General features: G+C 40.0%; 1 non-coding gene across 1 annotated transcript; it reads left to right on the forward strand.

The window, feature by feature from the left end:
- Positions 1–3,981: 3,981 nt before the first annotated feature.
- LOC119924779 lies at positions 3,982–4,119 on the forward strand. Its single transcript, XR_005449475.1, has one exon. It is a non-coding gene; the product is annotated as a small nucleolar RNA SNORA7 (small nucleolar RNA).
- The last annotated feature ends 15,280 nt before the right edge of the window (positions 4,120–19,399 follow it).

A 19,399-nucleotide genomic window follows, 5' to 3' on the forward strand; every position in this document is an offset into this window, starting at 1 on the left:
CTCAATTTCCTGAAACTTGTCTCATACTAAAATTAAAATAGGATCTACAATAGAGTTCTGTGAACCATCTTCTTATAGCAGTCTTTTAATCTACGATAATTTCATTTAATCTCTTTCTACATTTGGCATGCCAGACTGATATAATGGCTATTGTAATAACAGCAACCTAAACAAAACGTACCTCTAAGGATATTAGGGTATCTTCTAAAGAATATCTAATTAGCCTTCCCCAAATCCACACGGAGTAATTTGGGGCAAAAACAAATGAATTGAGCAAATCTGCTTTTTCAATAGTTGGATTCTCTGATAATGAGTTTGTAGTTGCAAATTTTCATTGCTGATTGAAAAACTTTTCACCCTCGGTATAAATTGTCAAGCATTAGACTCAAATGCATCGTCAGTTCAACTAGGATATTAATTTACACTCCCAACAAAAGGAGTATATTTATAAAATCAGTAGAATCTCTATTCCCCCTTCCCAGCACCACCCTCCACCCAATCCATCCTCATCTCTTGCAGCAACTCTTATCCCTCTTCCCCAGCACTGCCCCTCAGCAGCTCAGTCCCATCCAAACCCTCTCCCTATGCATGGTCTGCTCTCCCACATACCCACCTATCCAGTCTCAGCCAAGGGCAGCCTGTGAAATCCCCACTCCATTATGGGAAGACTTCCTTTCATCCTTGACCTGTTCCTAACCCAGTCACTGCTCCACCTCATCATCCCTGAAATCTGGATCTTCTCAGATGACACTGTTTTCCCCTGACACTCTCTCCAGAAAGAGCCTCATCTTCTCCCACTCCTCAAAACTCACTGAGAAAGAGGGAGGAGTGAGGTTCCTTCTTGCTTCTTAGTACAACTTTTGCAGCACTCCACCTCCCCCATCCCTCTCTTTCCCTTCATTTGAAGCCTATATTATCCACCTTTACCATCCAAATCACTACCACAATAGTACGATCACTGATCCTATCCTGACTGGATTACTGCATCAGCCTCTTTTTTGATCTCCCAACCTCCTGCCTCTCCCCACTTGAGTCCATATTTCAATGTGCTACCCAGATTATCTTTCTACAGAAATGTTCAGGCAAGTCACCCCATTCCTCAAAAGTCTCCAGGGGTCACCTATCAACCTCTGTATCAAACAAAAACTCCTCATTATTGGCTTCAAAGCTATCGCCTTGCCCCTCATTACCTCATCTCTTTTCTCTCCTACTACATTCCAGCCTGCAATCTCCACTCCTCTGGTGCTAACCTTCTCAGTGTGCCTTGATCTTGCCTATCTCACCGCCGACCCCTGATCCACTGGCCTGGAACTCCCACTCTCCTCAAATCTGTCAATCACTCTTCTCTTTTCAAAGCCCTACTGAAGGTACATCTCCTCCAAGAGGCCTTCCCAGACTAAGTCCCCTTCTCCTCTGCTCACCCTCCCTTCCACGTCACCTTGATGGCTCCCTTTTGTTCTCCCTCCCTCCCTGTCCCATAGAACTTACATATATATCCATAATTCTATTTATTTATTTTGGTGCCTGTTTACTTGTTTTGATATCTATCATCTCCCTCTAGACTATAAGCCCATTGTGGGCAAGGGATAGTCTCTCTTTATTGCTGTACTGTACTTTCCAAGTGCTTAAAATAGTGGTCTGTACAGAGTAAGTGCTCAGTAAATACAATTGAATGAATGAATGCATATCAGTTGCAAGCAATCATGTGTTATAGATTTTGAGCATTTTCTGTGGTTTCCTACTATGATCCAGCCTACATACTAATGCAAACCTACTCACTGTACCTTAATCTCATCTATTTCACTCCCAATCCCTTGTCAATGTTCTCCCTGTGTCCAGGAATGCCTTCCCTTCCCCTCTTCATATCCTACTGACAATCACACTCCCAACCTTCAAAGCCTAACTAAAAGCACATAGTAAGCCTTCCCCAGCTAAGCCCTCATTTCTTCTTCTCCCACACACTTCTTTATCACTCTTGCACTTGGACTGTCACCCATCATTCACCTCTCCCTCAGCCCCACTGCACATAGTTGTAATTTATTTGTTTATATTAATGTCTGTCTCCCCGTCTAGACTGAGAGCTTGTTGTGGGCAGGGAATGTGTCCACCACTTCTGTTTCATTGTACTCTACCAAGTGCTTAGTAATAATAATGATAATAACTGTAGTATTTGTTAAGCACTTACTATGTGCCAATCACTGTTATAAGCACTGGAGAAGATACAGGATTATCAGGTTGGACATAGTCCCTGTCCCACACAGGGTTCACAATCTATGAAGGGAGAAGAACAGCTATTGAATCCTCAGTTTACAGATGAGGTAACTGATGTACAGAGAAGTTAAGTGACTTACCCAAGGTCACAAAGCAGGAATGTGGGATAGCTAGGATGACTACTCAGGTCTTCTGATTCGCAGGAATGTGCTCTTTCCACTAGGCCATGCTACTTCCACATACAGTAAGTACTCAATAAATATGAGTGTTTAATTGATTGAAAACTCACCCATAACGTACAAGCCACTTGTTTTTTTGGCTCATGTTACGAAGTACTAATACACTGCAACCACAATGTTTTCTAAGGAATGGATTTATTTTAAAAAAGGTACATTTAAAAGGTTGGGTGAAGATAAACACTTGAATATCTCTATTTTCCCCTTAATTCTGCAGTTTGTGGACATGGAGAAAACATCATTGCCAACCTGCCATAACTGTTTCAGCCTCCAAGAACCTCCCCAGATCAAATCTAGGAATACACCCATAGTGACCTTCAAGGACACAGATAATAATAATAATAATAATGGCATTTTTTAAGCACTTACGATGTGCAAAGCACTGTTGCATTTATGTTTATTTTAAACTTTAGACTATTTTTTGGTGTGCTTGGGTATGTTTTAGGAGGCATTGTGAGATTTGCTTCTGCCTGTCAGTCTTAACAAGCAAATTTTATCTCTGGAGTCTTTCAAAGCAAAACAGGATAGATCTCAGAATTCAGAAACCAGGACCTGGGACTGTACCTGATCTTCAAAATTGTTCCTCGAGTCAGAAATAGGCCCTAGCTGTGATGCTTAAAGCACCTGTAGGCCTAGGGGACTTCAGGGCTGCATATTGTTAACTTTGATGGATAGATGTTTGGGGCAAAAAGGGGTGATCCTCTGGTTTGGCACTTTAGAGAAAAACAGATAGGCATTTTCTTAATCCATCAATTGAAGGCATTTGTTGAGAATTTACTGTGTGCAGAGCACTGTACTAAGTGCTTGGGAGAGTGCAATATCGCAGAGTTGGTAGACGTGTTCTTTGACGACAAGGAGCGCATGGTCTAGAGTGGAGAGACATACAGAGAAAGGGAGGATGTGTGAGAGGTCAGCTGGGAGTTAGATGAGACATATGTACAATGAGTAAGTTGGTGTTAGAGGTGCAAAGTATGAGGACTGAGTTGCAATAGGAAATCAGCAAGGCAAGGGAGGAAGGAGTAAACTAATTGGTGCATGAGGAGGGAGTTAAACATCTGTAAAACCTGGTGAGGGTAGTAACATGGGAGTCAATAAGATGGAGAAATAATGTTGTTGGATGGAAGAGATGGCAGAATTGAAGCAGGCAAAGATGAATTAAAAATGAGTAAGTTTGGGATTTCTAATAATGGATTTCCACCTGCAGCATTCCACAGTCCATGGCCAGAAGGGGAAGAAGCATATTTTGGAGATAATTCAGGGGTATGGGTCAGTGATACAAGATAAACACAGAAACAGGGGAGTAAGTGAGTAAGGTTCAGTTGTTGAGGCCGTTAATTTGTGCATCAACATAAGGTAGTTTGTATTGAGCTACAAATGGGTCAGGATAATCTTAGAAAATTGGTGCAAATCAAGAGATTGGGCACCCTTATGAGGGAACAGAAAAGATTTGTTGAGGGAGGGATTACGTAGTAAAGAAGGCAGGTGAGGTGGCTGTGGTAGGTTAGAAGGATTTCAGGGTTAGTAAGGGTAGAGGTTCCTCTCAGGGTTGCACCTGGAGAGTTTCCAGTACTCTACCAGTCATGGTTAAAAGAGGAAGAGTCAAGCAGTGGGCTACCCATTCCATTCCTAGCTTGGGCAGTGGCTAGTGAGTGGAAGGCAATCTGCTACAAGTCAAGCCTCACCTGGGATGGGCAGCAGCGGCATGGGAAAAAGTCAAGGGAAGAGACTTGTTTACTGCGTGGAAGGAGGCAATGGTAAACCATGTCCATATTTTTACCATGAAAACTCAGTGAAAATGGTACCAGAATTATTGCAGATGGAAATGGGGCATTCTGGGAGAGATGTATCTGTGGAGTCGCTATGGGTCGGACATGACTTGACAGCACAAGATAACAACAAGGGTAGAGGCTTTACAGTGACTAGAGATGGTGAGATGGAATATTTGTTCAGGTTTGTGAGGGGTTTTTAGTAGATTGGGGCAGGAGGTCAATGGAGTTGAGAATTGAGAAGAAGTGAGCAACAGAAGAAGGGAGGCTTTCTCATGACAGAGTCGGAGATGAGGAGCAGCACTGGGAAAGGAGGGCAGAGATGAGGTAGGGGAGAAGGGTGGAAATGGTATAAAGGGTTGGGAGGTTTTAGGTGAGAAGGAGCTGATGGAGACCCATGTGTGGGAAGGGGGATGAGGGAGGGTACTGGTGAGAGGAGTAGAGACTTGTGCTTCATATAAAAATACACATCAAGGGAATGATAGGCTGGCTTTAATTTCCAGAGCTCCAGGAAATTCATTTTTCCATTTCTTGGAGCTGCAACCTGAATAATTGGATTTAATATGTGTTCAAGATTTTTCAGTGTCTATATTGTAAAAATTATATACTAATTTGAATATAAAATGGTTCAGTAGTAAGTCCAATGAACCAAGGTTAGCAAATGTGAACCACTTTTGAAAGAGCTAATGAAAAGTTGTCCTTGGTGCTACACATAGCACCGTTAACTCTTTACCCTGAGGTGACTTTGGTGTTTGCCACGACTGGCAAATGGATCAAGCTATGAGAAGCAGCATGGCCTAGAATGGGACTGGGAGTCAGAAGGACCTGTGTTCTAATCCCGGCTCAGCCACGTGTCAGCTGTGTGGCCTTGGGCAAATCACTTACTTCTCTGGGACTCAGTTACCTCATCTGTAAAATGATGATTAAGATTGTGAGCCCTATGTGGGACAGGGGCTTTGTCCAGCTAGATTATTTTGTATCTACCCCAGCACTTAATACAAAGCTTGGCATAATAAGCGCTTATCAAATACCACAATTATTACTATGTTATTGTTATTACCCTTATTATTTCAGAAGTATTATATGACTGTGTTTACATCATTTATGGAGTTCAAAATGCGACAAGAAAAGGTCTATAACGTTGGGGCTAGTAAATCATAAAGCAAGCAAGATGAATGACAGAGAAGTACAGAAATAGAGTATAACACACAAACACTCATACACAGAAACTCACACAAATACACTGATACCAACATGAACATGCAGTACTTCCAATTTCAACACTTTGCACGTTATCAAAACACTTGCCACCTCCCAGGAACAGAGAAGGCTGGTCTGCTTACAGTTACTACACACTTCCTCTGCTGCTTCCTGGAAAATCCACCACAGAGGTATGGGGGCTCAACCCATTAAGATGTTTTATTACTTGCCTTTCTGGAGGTGAGAAAAAAACTCTCAAAATAATGACTACCTCTTCCCTAGCTAGGCAAACCTCAATATAGTGAGTTACGTGTGTCTTCTTGGTACCTTTCGTGGGAAGGAAAGTTGAGAGACTATCAAATCAATTGTTATAGTTTTCACTTTTCATTCATTGTCTTATTTATTGAGCACTTACTGTGTGCAGAGCATGAAATGTTTTAAGGATTCTCTCTGAACCTCAATGATTGAATTCAATTTATCTTAGATACGAATTCCTCCAGAGGGACATCTGCATGTGATTTGTTAATTTGGGACACGGCCAGTAATAACTTCGTGGTCTTTCTGATCATCACTACTGTTGTTGTTGTTTATGGAATTTTTTAAGTGCTTACTATGTGCCAGGCACTGTACTAAGTACTGAGGGAGATACTGACCTCTTCATCATCAAAAGATTTCACCTGGAGAATTAAAACAGGAAATTTTTCCAGAGCATAATATTTAAACCCTAAATAAATATTCAGAAAGCAATCTGAGCCTAAATCCATTAATCTGCTAGTCCTATTGTCAAATAATAATAATAATGGCATTTATTAAGCACTTACTATGTGCAAAACACTGTTCTAAGCACTGGGAAGGTTACAAGGTTGATCAGGTTGTCCCACGTGGGGAATCACAGTCTTAATCCCCATTTTACTGATGAAGTAACTGAGGGACAGAGAAGTGACTTGCCCAAAGTCACCCAGCTGACAACTGGCGGAGTCTGGATTTGAACCCACGACCTCTGACTCCCAAGCCCGGGCTCTTTCCACTGAGCCACGCTGCTTCTCAAAGAGATAGACAAGCTCTGGGTTTCAGTACGTTGATATCAGCAGCCACCATTAGGTGACATTTAACTCACCTAATGAAGACATTATTTCACAATGTAGATCTGCATACCTTGATTATTCGTAATTTTTTGTGTCAGATTACTATTTTATTTATCTCTGGATATGGTCCATACTTCACTCTGCTGCCCAGATTGTTTTTCTACAAAAACGTTCAGGACATGTCACTCCACTCCTCAAAAAACTCCAGTAGTTGTCCATCCACACCCACATCAAAAACTCCTCATCATTGACTTTACAACACTCAATCACCTTGGCCCCTCCTACCTCACCTTGTTATTCTCCTACTATGACCAAGCCCGCACACTTTGTTCCTCTAATACTAACACTCTCAGTGTGCCTCAATTTCATTTATCTTTCCTCTGACCCCTCGCCCATATCTTACCTCTGGCCTGGAACACCCTCCCTCCTCAAATCCAACAGATAATTACTTTCCCTGCCTCTTTCAAAGCCTTATCGAAGGCACATCTCCTCCAAGAGGCCTTCCCAGACTAAGCCTCACCTTTCCTCATCTCTCACTCCTTTCTGCCTCACCCTGACTTGCTTCCTTTGTTCTTCCCCCTCCCAGCCCCACAGCACTTACATATATATCTGTAATTGCCTGTACTGCCGTCGACCCCTGGCCCGTGTCCTACCTCTTGTCTGGAATGCCCTCCCTCCTCACATCCAAAGTTCTCACATCCAAAGCTCACCTCCTCCAGGAGATCTTCCCAGACTGGGCTTTCCTATTCCTCTGCTCCTCCTCCCCATCGCCCCAACTCCCTCCCTCTGCTCTCCCTCCCTCCCCACCCCACAGAACTTGTGTATATGTGTACATATTTATTATTCTATTTATTTTATTAACGATGTGATCTATGACTCTATACTGAAATGCCTGTCTTGTTTTCTTTTGATGTCTCCCCCCTTCTAGGTTGTGAGCCCATTGTTGGGTAGATATTGTCTCTGTTGCTGAATTGTACTTTCCAAGCTCTTAGTACAGTGCTCTGCACTCAGTAAGAGCTCAATAAATATGATTGAATGAATGAATGATTTCATTATTTGTATAAATGTCTCTCTCCCCTATTCTAGACTGTAAGCTCATTGTGGGAAGGGAATGTGTTTGTTTATTGTTGCATTGTACTCACCCAAGCACTTAGTACAGTGTGCTTCACACAGTAAGCACTCAGTAAATAATAATAATAATAATAATAATAATAATAATAATGGCATTTATTAAGCGCTTACTATGTACAAAGCACTGTTCTAAGCGCTGGGGAGGTTACAAGGTGATCAGGTTGTTCCACACGGGGCTCACAGTCTTAATCCCCATTTTACAGATGAGGGAACTGAGGCCCAGAGAAGTGAAGTGACTTGCCCAAAGTCACACAGCTGACAATTGGTGGAGCTGGGATGATTGAATGAATGAATAGTACATGGAACAAGCAAGTAGGGAATGCATGACAATTTGACAAATCAGATCTCTAAATGTTTAAACAATTCTTCAACAGTAAGTTTAATGTCACTGATAATTGAACTTGCTCTATTAGTTTTCTAAGACATTTCCAGGTGGTTGTTTTTTGGGAGAAAAGAAAAAGTCCGAAGTTACATACATAGAGTTGAAACTCTAAGAAATAGATTGATCTTTCCACATAGTGTAGGAATACTTTCCTAGAATCATAGCCTGAGGCAAAATGAATTTCTTCCTGAATAAAACTAAGATAACTCCTGGCCAAAGAGGATTTTGCAGTGGATCTTTATCCCAGGTAACTGAGCAGCAGGGTCAGCCCTGTGGGCAATTAGGTCAATTTTATGATGGACACAGTCATTTCTATATACTGCTAAAGGATTTCAATTATGATTACCTGGTGAGAAACAATGTTAAATATGATTCTTTGGTACAAATAATACATCTTGTATACATATGGTATATACTTTATTATTTCCTCCAGTACGCAATTTACATAGGATCTGGGGAGACAGACCTGTCTCCCCCATTAGATGGTAAACTCCTTGAAAACAGATTTAACATGTTACAATAGCTGAGTACAGTTCTCTGCCTACAAATACATGATTATAGTTATGTGCTATTCCTTATCAGTCAATCATATTTATTGGTGCTTATTATATGCAGAGCACAACAGAATTAGCATTTTAAATTGAGATATTGCATATATGCTGTTAGTGTCACATTTGTGACCATATTAAAAAGTCTGAGATAAAATCTAATTTAATTCCTACTGAAAATTTCACTCAACGTCTGTTTCTATAGCCTAGTTACTTAAAATGCAATGAATTGCACTGAAGTGAATACTTGAATGCAGATAATATTGATTTGCCCTCTATAAGGTAAGCTTGTTGTGGGCAGGGAATGTATCTACCAACTCTGTTGTAATCTCCCAGCCCATTGTGGGCAGGGAATGTGTCTATTACATTGTTATATTGCACTTTCCCACGCATTTAGTACAGCGCTCTGTCCTCTGTAAGCACTCAATAAATGCAATTGATTTACTGAAGCTTTTAGTACAATAAATACCATTGATTGATTGACTGATTTCTTAATGTTTGAAGAGAGACAGTGCTTCCTATTTCAGTATCTAAAGCTAGTTCAGCCTCTCCAATGAATGTAAACTCAAACCTGCTCTCCTCCCTCCACCAGTTCCTGTCTCGTTTGGCTCCTTATTCCTTCCATGCTATACCAATCTATTCTATATCTTTTTGTTGAATTGTTTTTTTTAAAATACTTCCTATGTTGTTGTAGCTCATCAGACACCTTGATGCTATTGCTGCCACCAACACAGCACAAGAAATTTTCTTACAGTTGCAATCTTCTGGGGTTAAAGAGTGAGATCAATGGGGACCAGACAAGGGTGTAAAGGGAATGGGGATGTTGTGAGATTGGCAATGTAGAAGAAGGGTGAGGCAATGGAGAAAGTCCATAGCTCTATCCTTTGCATTCTTCCTCCATCACCACTGGTTTCCTTCCTTAATCCCCCAAGTCCAGCACCAGCCTCCTAAATTCGTATTTGTTGCCCTGGAAGGCCAGATATAAGTGCAATAGAGGTGACTGGGAGTGGGTGCCAGTGACAGGAGAAGTAACTGCGAAATTGCCAATGACAGAACCTAGCAGTGTTGCCATAAAATGATAATTGTAGCACAGTTTAAAGCACTTAGTTTGTGCCAAGCACTATAAAAAACAGTGGGCCAGATTCAAGAGAATCAGGTCAGACACAGCCCCTGTTTCACACAGGGTTCACAGTCTAATGAGGAGAGAGAACAAGCATTGAATTTTCATTTTACAGATGAGGGAACTGGGGCAAAGAAAAGTGAAGTAAATTCTCCAAAATCATAAACCAGGCAAGAGTTATGGCCTGGAATAGAATCCAGCTGCTCTGACTCCCAAACTCGTGCTCTTTCCACTAGGACAAACTGCTTCCCAAGTCATATTTTCATATTCATATTTTCTGAAAATAAGCATTTTTGTATTTGCAGTAACTTTAAAAAGTACTATACACCAAAATAAAAGCAGTTAAAAAAGGATGAACTGAAAGTACCTTCTTCTTCTTATCTTCCCACCCAAACCCTGTCCTACCCCTGACTTTCCCAAGACAGTATATTGCAAGACCAATCTCCCTTTCTCCCAAGCCCATAACTTTGGCATTATCCTTGACTCCTCTCTCCTTCAACCCACATATTCAATCCAATCACTAAATCCTGTTGGTTCCACCTTCACAATATAGCTAAAATCTACTCTTTCCTCTCCATCCACACTTTTATCACTTTAATCCAATTACTTATCCTATTCCACCTTTCTTACTATATCAGTCTCCTTGCTGACCTCACTGCCTCCTGCCTCTGTATACTTCACTCTGCTGCCCAGATCATTTTTCTGCTAAAAACATTCAGGCCATGTTTCTAAACTCCAGGGGTTGCCCCTGTACCCCAACATCAAATAACAAATTCTTCACCATTGGCTTTAAAGCACTTAATTAACTTGCCCCCCTTCTAGGAGGCCTTCCCAGACTGAGCCCCTTCCTTCCTCTCCCCCTCGTCCCCCCCTCCATCCCCCCATCTTACCTCCTTCCCTTCCCCACAGCACCTGTATATATGTATATGTTTGTACATATTTATTACTCAATTTATTTATTTATTTTACTTGTACATATCTATTCTATTTTATTTTGTTAGTATGTTTCGTTTTGTTCTCTGTCACCCCTTTTAGACTGTGAGCCCACTGTTGGGTAGGGACTGTCTCTATATGTTGCCAACTTGTACTTCCCAAGCACTTAGTACAGTGCTCCGCACACAGTAAGCACTCAATAAATACGATTGATTGATTGATTCTACTTCACCTCACTACACTTCTACTACAACCCAGCCCACACACTTCACTCCACTAATGCTAACCTTCTCAATCTCATTACTCTTGCCACAGACCCCTCACCCACTTCCTCCTTCTGGCCTGCAAAACCCTCCCTCCTCAAAATCGACATACAATTACTCTCCCCAATTCCAAAGCCTTATTGAAGACACATCTCCTCCAAAAGGCCTTCCGTGACTAGGCCCACCTTTCTTCTTCTCCCACTTCTTCTGCATCTCCTTGGCTTGCACCTTTTATTATCCTCCCTCCCAGCCCCACAGCACTTATGTACATATTCATTCAATCATATTTATTGAGTGCTTACTGTGTGCAGAGCACTGTACTAAGTGCTTATAGTACATATCTGTAATTTATTTATTTATATTGATATCTGTCTTTCCCTCTAGACTGTAAGCTCATGGTGGGCAGGGAATGTGTCTGTTGTTATATTGTACTCTCCCAAGTAATAATAATAATAATAATGGCATTTATTAAGCGCTTATTATGTGCAAAGCACTGTTCTAAGCACTGGGGGGATACAAGGTGATGAGGCTGTCCCACGTGGGGCTCACAGTCTTCATCCCCATTTTACAGATGAGGGAACTGAGGCCCAGAGAAGTTAAGTGACTGGCCCAAAGTCACACAGCTGACAAGTGGTGGAGCTGGGATTTGAACCCATGACCTCTGACTCCAAAGCCCGGGCTCTTTCCCACTGAGCCACGCTGCTTCTCTAAGTGCTTAGTACAGTGCTCTACACACAGTAAATGCTCAATAAGTATGACTGACCGAATAAAACAGGCTTCACATTTGAAAGACTAAGATTTGGGGGATTATACCTACTATCAAATAGTTTAAACTACTGATATATTGACAGAGTCTTTAATGCCTTTAATCTATCCTTATTTTTGTTTCCTAAAGAGCAACATGGAAGCAGCGTGGCTCAGTGGAAAGAGCCCGGGCTTTGGAGTCAGAGGTCATGGATTTGAATCCCGGCTCCACCACTTGTCAGCTGAGTGACTTTGGGCAAGTCACTTCACTTCTCTGGGCCTCAGTTACCTCATCTGTAAAATGGGGATTAAGACTGTGAGCCCCCTGTGGGACAACCTGATCACCCTGTAATCTCCCCAGCACTTAGAACAGTGCTTTGCACATAGTAAGTGCTTAATAAATGCCATCATTATTATTATTGATAAAGAACAGAACCATTTACAATATTCATTAATTTTATTGCATTATGAATTTGCAAAGCAGAAATGAGCCTTTTTGGACCATATATGCACACTAAGAAAAATTTTATCCCAGTTGTCAGGCTTGAAGAGAGAGGGAAAGAAAGAGAGTGTTAAAGTGAATAACTTCTTACACTTCAGGAATAAAGTGCTATGTCCCAAACCTTGCACTCTTCGTCGAGTGAAAGTAATCAGATGTGTAAAGTAGCGGTTACTGAAGAGATTAGATTGGAACTGTTCTATCAACTTTTTAATGTCAATTTGCACTTCAGAATTCTCTGACCTAAGCCTAAAGTCCTGGGTTCAGTATGAACTCCAACACAAAAAGAACATTGTCTTTTCCTGTTTATGCAAGTTTATAAGATTCAAAATTCAGGGTAGTTTTTAATTGACGTAGACAAAGCCTCTAAGTCTCATTCTCCAAATGTTTTCTTCCATAGAAGAAATATCCCCAGAAATTACTCCATATTTTTTCAAGACTCAAATGTCCACTGCTTCACTCCTTTAATTGCTTGATTTCATTGTTTCAAATTTTTCTCTGCTGTCTTTTGCCAACCTTACTATCCTACCCAGTATTTCACTTGGCAATTGCATTGTCTATTTAAATTCCAATAATAATAATAGTAATGGCATTTATTAAGCACTTACTAAGTGCAAAGCACTATTCTAAGCACTGGAGGGGTTACAAAGTGATCAGGTTGTCCCACGGGGGGCTCACAGTCTTCATCCCCATTTTACAGATGAAGTAACTGAGGCCCAGAGAAGTGAAGTGACTTGCCCAAAGTCACACAGCTGACAAATGGTAGAGATGGGATTTGAACCCCTGACCTCTGACGCCAAAGCCCAAGCATCCTTGACTAAGTGGGGATTCCCTCCAATTCTTCTAGGCTACATTATCTGTTTGAGAAACAACATGAGTTTGAGAAAATCTAAACTTAACCTCAAGAAAAAATATATTTCCAATCTGATGAAAGAGACCCAAAAATCCACATGCACTGTATTTTAAATTAAAAGCATACATAGGTATTATGTATGATAACTTAGCTAATAGTAAAATAAATGTTTTTTGTTGACATCTATGGTATAGGTTCTTCTAAAGTTCAATTTGTGAGTGTGTGGATATCAAAAAATTTCCTTTTATTAATAGCTGTTTAAGGATGACAATTCAAAATTATTTTTAGGCATCCAAAACAAATTTTATAAACAAAGGCTGTCTTCATAGATCTTTGAAGTTCTCATCCCACCTCCTGACCTGCAGTAGACCCCTTTCCAGTTATCATTCGACAGCTTTCTGGATATCCTAAAATCATCCATTCTCCTCACAAGTGTTCCCCAGCAGAGTTGTATGTTGTAAATACTGCTTGGTGGAATAAACTGACTGTAATTAATCAATTATTAGCATTTATTGACTACTATATGCAGAATTCTGAACTAAGTATTCAAGAAAGAACCAAAGTAAAAGATTGATTCTGCCACTGGAAATCTTACAGACTAAAGAAGAAAACAAAATATGTAAATAAATTACAAACAAGAGTAAAAGAATATATTATGAAAGTACCATGAGAGCTGTGGGTAACCTACGTGCTTAAGTGTGGTTGGAAAGAGGAATTTCAGTGTTCTGTAGGGGGTAGAAATTGTGTATCATTCCCTAAATCTTGTTAGTCACATAAATACAAACAAACTTGCTCTTAGTGCCATTTTCTTTCTGAAGTGGATCTATGTAGCGTGTCGAGTGTCAAAGTACATGTGATTATTCCTTGGATATCATTTATTAAATGTAATTCATGTTGCGAATCAGTTTATGGGTATAAATTCCTTAATCTTATTCATAGGTTTTCCTTTAATACCAAATTTATTAAGATGAAGTCCTTAAATTTAAGAAAAGAAGTTCCAAATCTACAGGTAACAGGTACTTAGTAATGTGTGACCCCCTTAAATCTACAGAACAGATACAGATATCTTACTCTTCATCAGGGTTGACAAGATCTTACCTAGAATCCTTCTGGATCTTAATCATAACCCATGTGCTTCTAAAATCCCATGCCAAGCAGCAAATATGGTATTCACACAAGAAACACAGAAAAATAATCAAAACCTAAACAAGGTTTGTGTACACTATATAAAAGATTTGACATCCTTAATATATCTAAGATCTAGTAATTACTACAAGTATATGAAAAGTTAATCCAGATTTCAAAATTAGTCATTGATAACTCACCTCATCAGAATTGGAGGGCTTTGCCGGATTCTTTCTCCATTTCCTATAAAATAATAATAATAATAATGATATTTGTTAAGTGCTTACTATGTGCCAAGCACCATCCTAAGCACTGGGGGAGACACAAGCTTATTAGGTTGTCCTAGGTGGGGCTCACAATCTTAATTCCCATTTTCCTGATGAGGTAACTGAGGCGCAGAGAAGTTAAGTGATTTGCCCAAAGTCACACAGCTGACAAATGGCATAGCTGGGATTAGAACCCACGTCCTGACTCCCAATCCAATGCTCTTTCCACTAAGCCATGCTGTTTCTCTATTAATGAGGGCTTTAACCATTACTATTACTGAGGACTAAAGAGGACTATTACTGTCCTCTACTCTACCAAGCCTATCAAGAGGGTGGCAGAATGGGAGTCTCATCAAAGAGAGATATCTACCTCAGAAAAAGTGTACTGTCAAAAAAACTATATCAGTTGAAGCCATGTAGCTCCTACCCTGAGAATGTGTTTGCATAAAGGCAGTTCTTCAAAGGGCAATTTACATTCAGAAGAGTGTTACAGGTATCATCACTATTGGTCTCGCAAACAATGACAAGATTGATGGTGCTTGAAGAAATAGCAGCCCAAGACCAACTACTTAATTTTTGAAAAATTTCATTATTTTTCATTCATGTTGTTATTTATCATCAAACAGTCTATCAGGCAGGTTGGGAGGCAAAGTAGCCTAGTGGACAGGTGTAACAAAGCTCCATATCAAATTCAATCTTGCTCAAGTGTGTAAAAAGGACAGTTGAAAGCTGGCTTCAGAATACAATTTCAATCCTCTGGGAATAGCTTTCAACTCAACAGGATAAAGTATTATCCAAAGTCATTGAATTACTTATGTAGGAGTTCCTGTATGCTGATTAATGTGCTCTAGAGGTTCATACACATGCATGCAGGTAGGTGTAAAGATGATAATGAACTGCTTCTCAGAATCAGTGACACCCAAGACAGGCAATTAGTCTGAGATGGAGGCCATGCACCAACCTGATCCTGCCAACTAACAACACAGTTAAGGCTTTCCTTCAGCATCATAGAACTAAATTCTGCTATGTAAAAGCCGTGAAACAAGTCATTTCATATTTGACTTTTCACATGCTGTGTGGGAAGAAACAAGCAAAATGATTGGCAAAAGGAGTGATTTTTTCTGAGAAAATGGTAGTCTTTGAGCACCCACTGAGGCCTTTGGTAATAAAAAACAAGCAAGTGACTCTTGCTGTGACCACAAGACACATTTTAATGGAGTAAACAGAAATAAACTAATGATAAAGGCAGTAATCAAATGAAGTAATAAATATACAACTGAATAAACATTTATACAAAAGTTCTAAGGATGAGTATAAAGAAGAACACAAATTGGCATGGTGGGAAACATTGAAGGGGGGTACCTTTTGTGGGCCTCAGTGGATTCTGTTTATGTAAGGAACTTAATAATGAAGGGTGCAGAACAGATAGGAATTCAAGTAAATTGGCTCATAAAGTCATCTTTGGTAATTAAGAGGCCTGTTGTAAACCCGATTGATTTCAATTCAGTGAATGCAGGAATAGATATCTATTTACCAAGAAAAAATTAACTCAGAGTTGTTCCAAGACAGAAAAATTAAGTTAGCATAATAAGCAGCATGCTCCTAATAGCCAGGGAATGCGTCTGTTTATTCTTCTATTCTACTCCTCCAAGTACTTAGTACAGTGCTCTGCACATAGTAAGCACTCAATAAATATGATTGACTGACTGACTAACCTCAAAGCTACCTGAACCAGTCAGGGAGAAGGCAATCAAAGAAGAGATTAGGAGACAAATACATGAGTGACAGAGGTGGAAAAAGAATGTCAAGTATGTTTTCAAAATGCAAGAATTTTTTTTAATGGCATTTATTAAGCACTTACTATGTGCAATGCACTGTTCTAAGCACTGGGTAGGTTACAAGGTGATCACGTTGTCCCACGGGGGGCTCACAGTCTTAATCCCCATTTTACAGATGAGGGCACTGAGGCATAGAGAAGTGAAGTGACTTGCCCAAAGTCACACAGCTGACAATTGGTGGAGCTGAGATTTGAACCATGACCTCTGACTCCAAAGCCCGTGCTCTTTCCACTGAGACATGCTGCTTCTAAGTATTTTCAGGTTAGGATTGGGAGAGACAGCATGACCTAGTGGAAAGAGCATGGTCCTGGGAGTCAGAAGACCTGGATTCTAATCCTGATTCTGCCAATTGTGTGATATGTGATTTTGGGTAAGTCACTTTACTCTCTAAATTCTCCCTTCTACTTATACTGTGAGCCCCACGTGGGACGGGAACCCTATCCTACCTAATTTGTATCAACTCCAGTGCTTAGAACAGCTTTTGACACATAGTAAGCGCTTAAATACAAAAAAAAAAAAAAGGATTATGTGCTTTGGGGAGTTTCTGCAACTGGAAAGAGTCCAGATTCCCTCATTAGTTTGAGACCTTATAGGTCTGAACTTTGTCAGCACTAAAGTCCTTATGCTTTTCAAACCTTGAACCTGTACTCCTACTGGACTGTAGGAAGAACCCCTTCGGGTCTAAGCAGGACAGGAGAGCAGGATAATGGCCCCTTTCTTGTGATCACTGTCCATTGTCATTTGTTCAGCTAGACTGTAAGATCCTTGATGAACTCCATTGTCCACTCCCAAATGCTTAGTAAGGTGTAGGGATCGTCTCTATATGTTGCTGATTTGTACTTCCCAAGCACTTAGTACAGTGCTCTGCACACAGTAAGCACTCAATAAAAACGATTGAATGAATGAATGAATGAATAAGTACCCTCAGTTGTTTGCCTTCCCTACTAGATTGTATGCTTCTTGAAGGCAGGGATGATGTGTAATCTCCCAAAAACGTAGTACAGAACACATAGTAGAAGCAGCAGCATGGCTTAGGGAGTCAGAGGCCATGGGTTCTAATCCTGACTCCACCACTTGTCTGCTATGTTACCTTGGGCAAGCCACTTCACTTCTCTGGGCCTCAGTTACCTCATGTGTAAAATGGAAATTAAAACTGTGAGTCCCACTTGGGACAACCTGATTACCTTGTATCTACCCCAGTACCCCAGAACAGTGCTCGGCACATAGTAAGTGCTTAACAAATACCATAATTATTATTACCATTATTACATGTTCTACACACAGGTGGTGTTCAAAAAATACCATTAATTTGTCCACACATTGAATGCAATTTCATTCATTCATTCAATAATATTTATTGAGCGCTTACTGTGTGCAGAGCACTGTACTAAGCGCTTGGGAAGTCCAAGTTGGCAACAGAGAGGTGGTCCCTACCCAACAGCGAGCTCACAGTCTAGAAAGGGGAGACGGACAACAAAACAAGACATATTAACCAAATAAAATAAATAGAATAAATATGTACAAATAAAATCAATAAGTAGAGTAATAAATATGTACAAACATATATACAGGTGCTGTGGGAGGTCATTCATTCAATCGTATTTATTGAGTGCTTACTGTGTGCAGACCACTGTACTAAGCACTTGGGAAGTACAATCAATCAATCGTATTTATTGAGCACTTACTGTGTGCAGAGCACTGTACTAACTGCTTGGGAAGTACAAGTTAGCAACATATAGAGACGGTCCCTACCCAACAGTGGGCTCACAGTCTAGAAGGGGGAGACGGAGAACAAAACAAAACATAGTAACAAAATAAAATAAATAGAATATGTACAAGTAAAATAAATAAATAGAGTAATAAGTACATACAAACATATATACAGGTGCTGTGGGAAAGGGAAGGAGGTAAGGCAGGGGGGATGGAGAGGGGGAGGAGGGGGAGACAAAGGAGGGGGCTCAGTCTTGGAAGGCCTCCCAGATGAAAGATGAAATAGTTATATATCTTCTAATCCCAGTTCTAACACTTGTCTGCTGTATGACATTTGGCCAAGTCACTTAACTTCTCTGTGTCTCAATTAACTCATTTGGAAAATGGGTATTAAGACTGTGAACCCCATGTGGGCCATGGACTATGACCAACCTGATTGGAGAAGTGATATGGTCTAATTGATAGAGCATAGGCCTGCGAGTCAGAAGGATCTAGGTTCTAATCCCCGCTCCCCCACTTGACTGCTCTGTGACCTTGGGCAAGTCACCTAACTTCTCTGTGCCTTAATTACCTCATCTGTGAAATTGGGATTAAGACTTTAAGCCCCAAGAAGGACAGCAATTGTGTCCAACCCGATTTGCTTAGTACACCAGTGCTTAGTACAGTGCCTGGCATATAAGTAAGCACTTAACAAATGCCATTATTATCATTATTATTATTATTATTATTATGTTGAATCTACCCTAGCTCTTAATACAGTATCTGGAGCGTAGTTAACGTTTAACAAATACCATTTTTAAAAAAGGTTAAAAAAAGAGTTATATGTCTTTAAGAATCTTGGTATAATTAACCATAGTCGATTAGTCCTCAATTAGCATTTTATTTTGGAAATCCCACCTATATATTCCCAGAATATTTCCTAATGCATTTTTAATGTGGTATGTGAATAATAGTTTTCTGAAATTCTAACTGTTTATTGAGGCTCTGAGAAAATTCAGTCAGCACCGGCATTGGATATGTTTCAAGGAGAGAAAAGATCAATTAAAAGTTTCCTTCCCATGACATTGTACATGTCCAAAAAATACTTCTTCAACTATTTTCCTATACTTCAATATGTCAAATGAATAAAATATTCTGCAGATGAAAAAAGAAAAATGTATTTGTATGAATAACAATCTTCTCCTGAAAGGCTAGACTGTACCCATGTAAAAACTGAAACACATTTAATAGGGCAAATTTGTGAGAGTGCTCTGCTCAATCACTAAAATTAAGTTGGAGTAAACTTTGATATAATTTTGATACATAAAACTGGTTATTTTATCCAACATTATATTTGTTTAGCTCTTCTAAGCGATATTTTTCTATTACATTGTTAGTAGTAACAATTGTACATATTAAGCACTTCCTATATAGCAAAACACTGTATAATACTCTGGAATAGATACAAAAATCAGACATAGCATCTGATGCCCAAAGGGCTCATAATCTA

The sequence above is a fragment of the Tachyglossus aculeatus genome, chromosome 2 (assembly GCF_015852505.1).
Source record: "Tachyglossus aculeatus isolate mTacAcu1 chromosome 2, mTacAcu1.pri, whole genome shotgun sequence".
NCBI lineage: Eukaryota > Metazoa > Chordata > Mammalia > Monotremata > Tachyglossidae > Tachyglossus > Tachyglossus aculeatus.